Consider the following 9,600-nt stretch of genomic DNA (forward strand, 5'->3'; position numbering starts at 1 on the left):
AAAAACAGTCATGTCGGCCTCAAAGCATATATAGATGACAAGTCGGCTCAAAAATAGAGACACATCAGTTCACCCTCACATGTCAGCTTATTATGGAGATGTGACCACTACATATACCTAGCTAGGGTCACCAGAGAAGCTCAGAAATCTCAAACAAGTATGCAACTTCGGATGAGGACAAAATCTCGACATATCTTTGAGATCTCGGTGATCATTGCAGGAATATCATCGCATATATCTAATAAGTCTCAACATATTTACAAGGTCATAGCGATACAGTCTTGGAATAGCTGCAACGGAGCTCGATGCAAGGAGAAATTAGTTACAGTCTCGGCGAAAGTGCAGGAGAAGGCATAGTCCTAGTCTCATGTTAGAAGAAGGATCTGAGTGATACTTTGCCTCGACATAAACATCACTATCTCACAATCTTGATGTAGAGGATCTTTGTGATCAACCAATCTTGACATACCTTCTAAACACAGTCATGATCCCAATTGTAATCATGGTATTGGTGGTGGTCTAATGAGGATCTCAGTGCAACATACATCATATGCATAATGATATCCTCAGCATAATTCCATTCATATTAGTCATGATCATAATAAATATAAGGTCAAGATCTCTATTAAGGTTGTAGTAGTGATGAAGATCTCAATTTAGGAGAAGTCATGGTGTAGCAGTGATCTAGCTAAAGGAGAAATCATGGTACAAGAATGATGATGATGATCTCAGGAGTTACAAAGAAGAGGATTGGTGTCTTGGTCTTGGAGTAGCCTAGTAGCTCAAGGGTCATGGTGTTTTAGGGAAAAATAGTGTCGATTCGAACTGCTAGTCCCACTAAGATGGGTAGCTATCTTAGAAACAAAGAATAAAAGAAATTCGAGATTTCATTTAAGTGTAATAGATAAGAGGGAAGAAAAGAGGACCAACATGGATCTTCCGCTTTGATCCTTGCTTGATTTATCTTTCCCTTGATATAATTTTCCACTCCTCTCCTACTTGTCCCACTTTAAAGAGTACCTACAGAGTAAAATTAATAGAAATCCATCAAAGCATCTCTATCTAAAACATCATAAAAAATGCAGAATCAGAAACACATTGACCATACAATTGCATTCATAAAAAATAAGATTCACAAACACACGATTATATGGAGGAAAACTCAAAGAACTTTATTAATAGTAGAAGAGAGGATTACAACCCAGCTGTCTAATCCAGCATCATCCTCCCGGCATAGAAGCCCTCTTCACCTCATGAAAAGAAACATCACCCAACAATGTTGTTGGGAAAAGTATCCAATACGGAATGACCCTATCCCACTCTAAGGGTGATAGTACCTCAGCAACAATCAAAGCAAAGCTATCTAAGATTTCTTCTTTATGAAAGTAAAATAGGGGAGAAAGAGATCCACTAACCGATGTCTTTCGCTAATGGTTGATCCAATCTTCTCTCCTTGCTGCTTGCTCCCAGCTCCTTGCTCTTTCACTGGCCCAGCTACACCAAGATCCTGCAAAATGGCAAGAGAGGGAAACTACAAGAAGCATACATTCATAATTGATTCAAGGATTAGAATAAATCAAATACACAAGCATAACAATACACCATTGAGACACATGTATATAGAAGAACCTCAAATGCTTTATTAATGGAAGACGTAAAGTTCAGGAAGTGATACAACCATAAAAGGCCCAATCCAGCATCACCTCCTAGCAGAAAGAAATCTCCTCTTCACCTCCTTCAAAGCAAATCACCCAATAGTTCTATACTCAAACCAACAACACTTCCTTACATTCACAAGATTCCAGCCTCCTTAGACCTCATGAGAGAGCTCTATATATAGGAGTTTTGGAGAAAGGATGAGTTAGCTTGTAGCTGGCATGAAGCTGACTAGTGTCCTCTCCCACTTCAGTTATTCTTCAGTTCTTGAGTCCACTTGGAGGTTCTTGCTTCCACTTGGAGATCTAGACCCTCTTACACATCACCAGTCGAATTCCCTGATCCAAGTGTCATTTTGGAAGCTTCCTGGGCATTGACACCTTGAGGAATGACTGTGCCACTTGGCCAAACTCGCCCAGCGCAGGTAGCCTTCTTTGCAGTTGACATTCAGCGCAGGTACACAGTGGAGCAGTTGACATTCAGCGTAGATGCTCAGTGGAGCAGTTGACATGATCCAGAATTAGCTTGTTTTTGAGTCTTTTCAGGTGGAGAACTGATATTCAGTGCTGTGGTTTGCTGACCTTGTTCCCCTAGGGGTAGGAACAACATGTTTAGGGACTTTGGATCCCTTAGATTATTGACATTTCATGCTTCATGCTGTAAGGCACAAAAATGTCTATAACAGTTGCCCCCTAAAGTATGAGGTCGTTTATCGGGTGAAATGCTTTATCAGGAGGATCCGAAGTTCATTCAATCGTTGAGAGGTGACCTGTAATAAAATACAATACAATACATTATTTTTCATTCTACTTTCATGATCTAGCTGAGGCGGGCATTCCCATGCTCAGCTTTATAAATTCATTTTAGTACATAGAACAGACGATCGTCTGATGGTATATTGATAATTCTCTGCTGAAATTATCATCCTTTGAGTAGGATGATCATCTGCTGTAATGATGTACATGTCAAATGTCTTTATATTTCCTAAATATATATCGCAGCCCGGATGGATGAAACTAGATCCGGGGTCTTCAAACTCGTTCGATCTTCACTCTAAGTACAAGTCGATCCATGTGAGAATTGCGCTGAAGTCGAACATGGAAAGACATCGCTTGATTACCGGTCAATGATGTAAACCATTAACAAGCGCGAGAGGAATCACTGATAATGATAATGACCCTCAAGGTACTGCAGTACAATTCACGTGGTGTGAATAAAGGACTTGGCGTCGAACACCACGCAAAATCTTATGGTTGAAGGTCATTGATGTATACCTGTCGCCGGAAGTGAGAAACTTGCCATTGAGGCATGCAAGCTTCAAAGTACTGAGGGGGGTGTTCCTAGATCAACTTCTTGGATAATGAGCTGAAGTCGACAAGAAGCGATCCGTCAAAGGAGGGCCTTAATGAATCCCACATCAGTGACACGGAACGGAGCTAATGATTTTAGTGGAGGTGGAAACAATCTGTGAAATATGATTCAGGGTGGCGATCATGGATGGATGAAGGATAATGTATGGCAGTGGATGGGACACGGTTGACTCTTTCTGAACAACATCTCTTGAACATATAACGACACTGATGCGATGGATCGGTAGCATTACCCCAAATGTGGATGGTTTGGCGAGACCATGGTGATGAGACCGGTGAATGAAACAACCCAACCCGATGTGATACGGAGGAAAAGTGTCATGTTCAAGAGCGACTTGCTACCATTAAAGCTTTGAGGTTCTCCCAATTTTTCCCCAGTCATTTCTGACCAGTACCTCTTTATTTTTGTCAAGCTTGAGGAGGATAACATATGCTTGTTCTATAACCTGCCCTTCGGGCAAGCCCATCGCTATGTTTTAGCGAGCCTAGCGATAGGGAAACTCGTTTTCGTCTAAAGACAACTTTGTCGCTATTTAATCATTTTAACGAGTCTAACGACAAGGAAAACTCGGTCCTTTTCATTTTTAGAGAGTCTGAAAAGGTACAGAAAGTTAACTCCAAAATTCCTTTTTCGTCATCTAATCCCTTAAGTCCGAAAAAGTATAAAACAATACAGAAGGGATGAGTTTTCGATAACTTTAATGAGCCGAATAAAACAAGCGCTCGACCTTTTTGTGCAATAATCCCTCAGGTCCAAAAAGATTAAAATCTAGAGGAGGGATAGCTCTTCCGGTCATTTTAACGAGCTGGAAGGCCAAAACTTGGCAAACTTTTCATATTTTACGAGTCAATTGAAAAGAGCTCAAAGAAGACTCGTCTTTTGAGGAACGAGTGATAAACAGGGATAGCAGCTGATTCCAGGTGCAGGTTGGAATTTTCCAATCACGGCAGTGTCACAAGGATGGCTAGGTGAAATCACTCTTCGCAGCTGTTCCTCAAAATGGGTAAACAATCATATGGAGGTGAACGATCGGCCAAATGACGGTGGAGGTGGCAGGTGCAAACACGACCAAGGCTTTTTATGGCTGATAAATTTACGATCGCAGAGGTTATTTACCGGAATAGGTTCATTTTTTATTTAAAAATGAGCTTAAACTCTGGGGGAAACATTGCTCACTGCTTTTATTTATTTTTTAACGAGCATGAAGACCGCGTTAAAACTGCTCGGATCTTGCGTTTAGTTTTTAACGAGCATGAACTTTATGCTAAAACTGGTCGATCTTGCGTTTATTTTTTAACGAGCATGAACTTTATGCTAAAACTGCTCGATCAACTTGCATGCCCCCAGCATAATAACACAAATGAGGTGCATGCCCCCCAAGCTTCATTGCATTCAACTTGGTGGTTGGAATGAAGGTTTTCCTTTGAGATTTGGAAAGGGGATTGTTTCATTTTTTAATGAGGTTGACACAGTAAAAGAACTATCCTCATGACTGCTTGTTTCATTTTTTAACGAGGTTGACACGAGGTAAGAACCGTCCTCGGAGCCCACTGTATTTACAGTATTTCTATTAGGGCGATGATCCATGCCGACAAAATATTTAGGAATCTTCCGAATCCATTAGATACAGAAGATTTCATTTTGTAGGTTTCCATCGTGGCCACTCCTGCCAGATTACTTGGAGGCGGTAGGGCAAGAGTACCCATTAAGGCAGGGTCTTTTAGGAGGCCTACCCCAATATTTTGAAGCGAATGATCGCTTCCATGGATCATTGGAATGCTTCCCGTAACTTGTGAACTGTCGGGCAGGATAGTTTGTTGGTCGACGACTGTAATTCTTCCTTGAAAGGGAAATGCAATCTTCCTGAAGTAGGTCGACACAACTGCGGCCATGGCATATATCCAGGGCCTTCCCAGTAGGATGTTGTAATCGAGGTTTCCATCAATTACTTCAACATCAATTCCTACTGTTTTTCCCCTCAGTTCAACTTGCAAGTTACTTAAAATCCCATATGGAGTGTATGATCGTCCATCAAATGATTTTAACGTAGTTGATGATTTCGACAAGGGTGGTGAGCCTAAATTTTTCCAGCAACTCATCGACATAAGACATGTAGATTCCCCCTCATCAATAATTGTTCGATGAACAGTTTTGTTGAGGGCTTTCACTTGAATAAGGAAAGCTAGTTGAGCTGGTAACTGAGGGTCATATCCTTTATGATCAAAGGCCACAAGATTGGAATCCATTGGGTCAATCCCACCTATTGCTGATAATAAAGCTTGCCCTTGGGAGGGGCAATTTTGCGGTACCTCAAGTGTCGACATAGCGGACAACGATTGAGCCAGGTCCTCTATTATATTATAATTCTGTGCTATTTTGGCACGAGGATTAAATGTCGATTTGTGTACTACTCCCTTTGGCGACTTTATCATTGGTTCAGGAATGTTGGGTGGCACAACTTTGGTTAAAGTTGTCGTCGAACTACTAGGTTGTTCATTAGCCTTTTTATTCGACAGCCGTGGATTCCCGTAATCTTTATTCCTTGTCAAAGCATCATTTTGCTGCTTCGAGGCAGACAACATAAGCACTTGGGATCGGGAAGCATTTTGATTAGCAACCAGATTTTGACCTGGGTTGGGAAATGGATCAGTCAATACTGCTGGGGTTTTTGAACTCTTAAAGAGTTTCTTAACTTCAGCTATATGTGGACAATCTTTCGTCCAATGATCCTCATCGCATATATGACACCCTGCCGGGGGTTTCCTTTTTCTCCCTTTCTTTTTCTTCTTGCCCTCTGGTTGCTTCAGTTGTTTGCCCTTGTCGGTCGACATGGCATTTACTTCTGAGGCAAGAAGTTCTTCATTTGCATTTTGACTAGAAATTTCGTGTTTTCTAATCACGCCATCGCCGACGTGAGAGTCATTGTTTGATTTAGGAGGAGGAGGAATTGAGAATTTCGGTCTAGGGGCGTCAGGTATTTTGTCATAGAGCGTGCCGGACTGAGTATAGACCAAGTCCAGATATTGCGCACGAACGATAACCTGCTCTTCTGTTACGACTCCCCCCTTTTCCACATCTTCCATGATGGCAGGAAGTAATGACTTGATAAACCATTCAGCTAATAACTGATCGGGAACGTACATTTTTACCATCCTACGACGACGTCGCCACTCATGTATATGATCAGATATGTGGGTGGCAGTCGTCTGTTTGAAGTTGGTAAGGAGTTCTGTTCCTGTTTCATACCTTATTGGTAATTGAAAATGGGTTAAAAAAGTTGTGGCTAAGGTACTGAAGTTGTCGAATGAAGCTCTAGGCAATTCAATGTACCATTTTGCCGCTGGACCCATTAACGTCCTCTGAAAGAGGCGAAGTCTTATCGAATCATCATTCAGGGTGTTCGATGAACACCATAGATGGAATTTCATTACATGATTCGACGGGTCTTCACCCGGATTTCCATTAAATTTAGGAATATCTGACGGAAGTTTATGTGGAATCGCTGGCCACCAAGGGGCATAAGCAATTGGATCATTCGTCAGCTGGTTTAGATCTGGTAATTCTAGAGTTGCTACAAAGGGCAACTGTTGATTCAGGTTAGGCGAAGCATACCCAGGATAAGATGGGATCGCCTGAGCAATGGGTCTTTGCAAACCAGCATAATGCTGGCAACTTTGACAAGGTTGATGGGCATAACCATTATAGTATGGTTGCCCATTACTTACAAAGACTTGTTGCTCAGGTCCTTGATATGATTGTTGGAATGGCGGTTGTTGAGATTGAACCAGCTCTGGTTGTTGGACCATTTGTTGTTGACCAATACTGGATGATTGACCAGGATGAGGAGTCACAGTACTTGTTTGAGCCTGAGTCGCTCCAGATAAGGAGGCACTACCCTGAGATTGTGATTGAGTCGCTGAGACAAGAGGTTTTTGTATTGCAACCTGAGAAACTTGGGGTTGACATACAACAGGTGGAGCTTGTACTTGCGACACATTCACTATAGCAGGTATGGTGGGAATATTTGACACAGGGTGTACTGGTTGCATTGAATATACAACCCCTGGTTGTTGAGGCAGTATTGGTACCCAACCGCTGGATGTAATTCCAGTTTGACCTGAACTTTGTTGTAAACTCCCATATGGTTGTTCTTTGGGAAGGAACAATGAAAGAGCATACTGCCCTCCATATGGTGGAAATCCAGTACTTAAAGGGTAAATTGGCCTTTGAAGACACATTGGATCAATTTGTTGAGTTTCAACATAAGAAGTACCAGATGATAATCCGGATGAAGAAATAGGAACTAACCATGTCGTCGTCCCTGATTGGACTCCGGCTTGTTGTTGACAATTTGCTGGGACAGATGGTATACGAGCGAACATCGTTGGAGTAGCAGCAGGAAGCTCTGCTGCTGCTGTGTCGGACGACACAGTCCTAGATGTCGACGGTTGTTCAGACATATCTAGTCTATCCAAAAGATTTCTTAGCGATTCTACAAGAACTTACGATGCCAAAAGACTAACTTCGAAGATCAACGAGGGAATGGTGATGATTATCCCATTTAAAATAAATTTTAACGATGCTTAGACACAACTTGCTTTTTCACTTTTAAAGAGTCGAGAAAAAGCTAAAGATGACTCTAGTCTCCTTCGATGTTTTAACGAGCCCGAAGTGACAAATGCTCGGATGGACTTTTTCAGTTATAGAGTTTGAAAAATGCCAAAAGAAACTGCTCTAGAGATCTAGGCAGAGGGTGTGCCAAACTTTTCGCAAAACCACAGAATACATTTTACGGTACGAGTGGTCGATCTTCGTGAATGCTGTGTTCACTGCATTGCGATCAGTAGGGTGGCCGACACGGTTTCCTATGGATAAAGGCTTTGTTCCTATAGGGGTCTCCCAATATATACGCGACGGTACGTGGGAGCACAAGTCCGTATTGATATTTATTGCTTCACCGTGGAGGAATCACCCAACCACTCAACGCTAAGATATCACGTTTAACGACGCTGGAACATGTCTCTAGCTTAGACCTCTATGTGTTTGCGTTATGTTTCAATGCGTTGTTATGTAAATTCAATTTATTTTAAGGTTGATCTTGTTTAGCAGTTTGCCTTTATGGATCACCACGAGATGTATAGTAACACTCCTAAATGCAGTCTAAGATGATAAGCAAGCTTTTCAATCTTTCAACTTTGAAAATCTTAACTACTGAGGGAAAAGAAAGACATCATCTTTTCACACAGATCATAGAGCACACACTAATGCACTTTTTCCTAAATCAACATGCAAGCTGTCAAAATGCACATGCACAATGCAGGTATTTCTTTTCTCTTTCTTAATGTTGATGTAATACAAAAAGAATGCTGTTGTATAACTTTGAATTCGATTTCAAGTGAAAGCAAACAAGCTTGTCCAAAATCAAAAGACACCTTAAGATTTACTTGTTTCGACACTAGAAATATATAAATTCAAACCATATGACAAAATCAAAAGCTCAATCAGCTATGAACAACAAACAAACTAACTCTTAAGATCAAAACGACACTTATCACAGGTCTAGATCTAAGAGGCCACAGCAAGACTAGTTCACTTTCATTACGGGAAACTGTAAATGATATAAGAAATACACAAAGAACAAACACAGTTTCTTTATACAACCGAGGCAGAATAGTGGCAAGGAAAGTTGGTTTTAGATAGGTACATTGACTGATAACAGGCTGCAAAAACAAGGATGAAAACAGGGCAATGAACAGCAAGGAACCCCAGTAGCACAAGGCAAAACTGGTTCAGCGCAGGTGGTACACTGTCAGTTTGACATTCAGCGCAGGTAGCCCCTTCGGGATCTGCGCTGAAATGCAGACTGCCTTCACAGTGCCTGCACTGAAGAGATAAACTTTCGTTTTTCTCAGTTTTCGGGTCACAGATTGCTCAAAAATTCACAATTTTTGGCCAAATCAGAAGCTATCAATCAAGTACACACTAGAGGATGAAAAGGAGGATGAAAAGCTATCACTAAGAGCTGTTCAGAGTCCTTGTGGATCAGCTCTTCAAATCATAAACATGCCCAGAAACTGAGCTAGAGTAGTTTCCCTCTACTTTGCATTTGAAAGATCCAAATGCAGTTCGATTCGGTACTCCCTGTGTTTATGAAATGAATAGCAAAAACACAAACAACCAACAAGATACGATCCCCAGTGGAGTCGCCAATTTGTTGTTGGGAAAAGTATCCAATACGGAATGACCCTATCCCACTCTAAGGGTGATAGTACCTCAGCAACAATCAAAGCAAAGCTATTTGAGATTACTTCTTTATGAGATGTAAGAGAGAGGAGGAAGAGATCCACTAACCGATGTCTTCCGCTAATGATTGATCCAATCTTCTCCCTTTGCTACTTGCTCCCAGCTCCTTGCTCTTTCACTGGCCCAGCTACACCAAGATCCTGCAAAATCACAAGAAAAGGAAACTACAAGAAGCATACATTCATAATTGATTCAAGGATTAGAATAAATCAAATACACAAGTACAACAATACACCATTGAGACACATGCATATAGAAAAACCTCAAATG

The sequence above is a fragment of the Pinus tabuliformis genome, chromosome 9, assembly GCF_031772625.1.
Source record: "Pinus tabuliformis cultivar Carrire ecotype Pingquan chromosome 9, CPIR1, whole genome shotgun sequence".
NCBI classification, from domain to species: Eukaryota; Viridiplantae; Streptophyta; class Pinopsida; order Pinales; family Pinaceae; genus Pinus; species Pinus tabuliformis.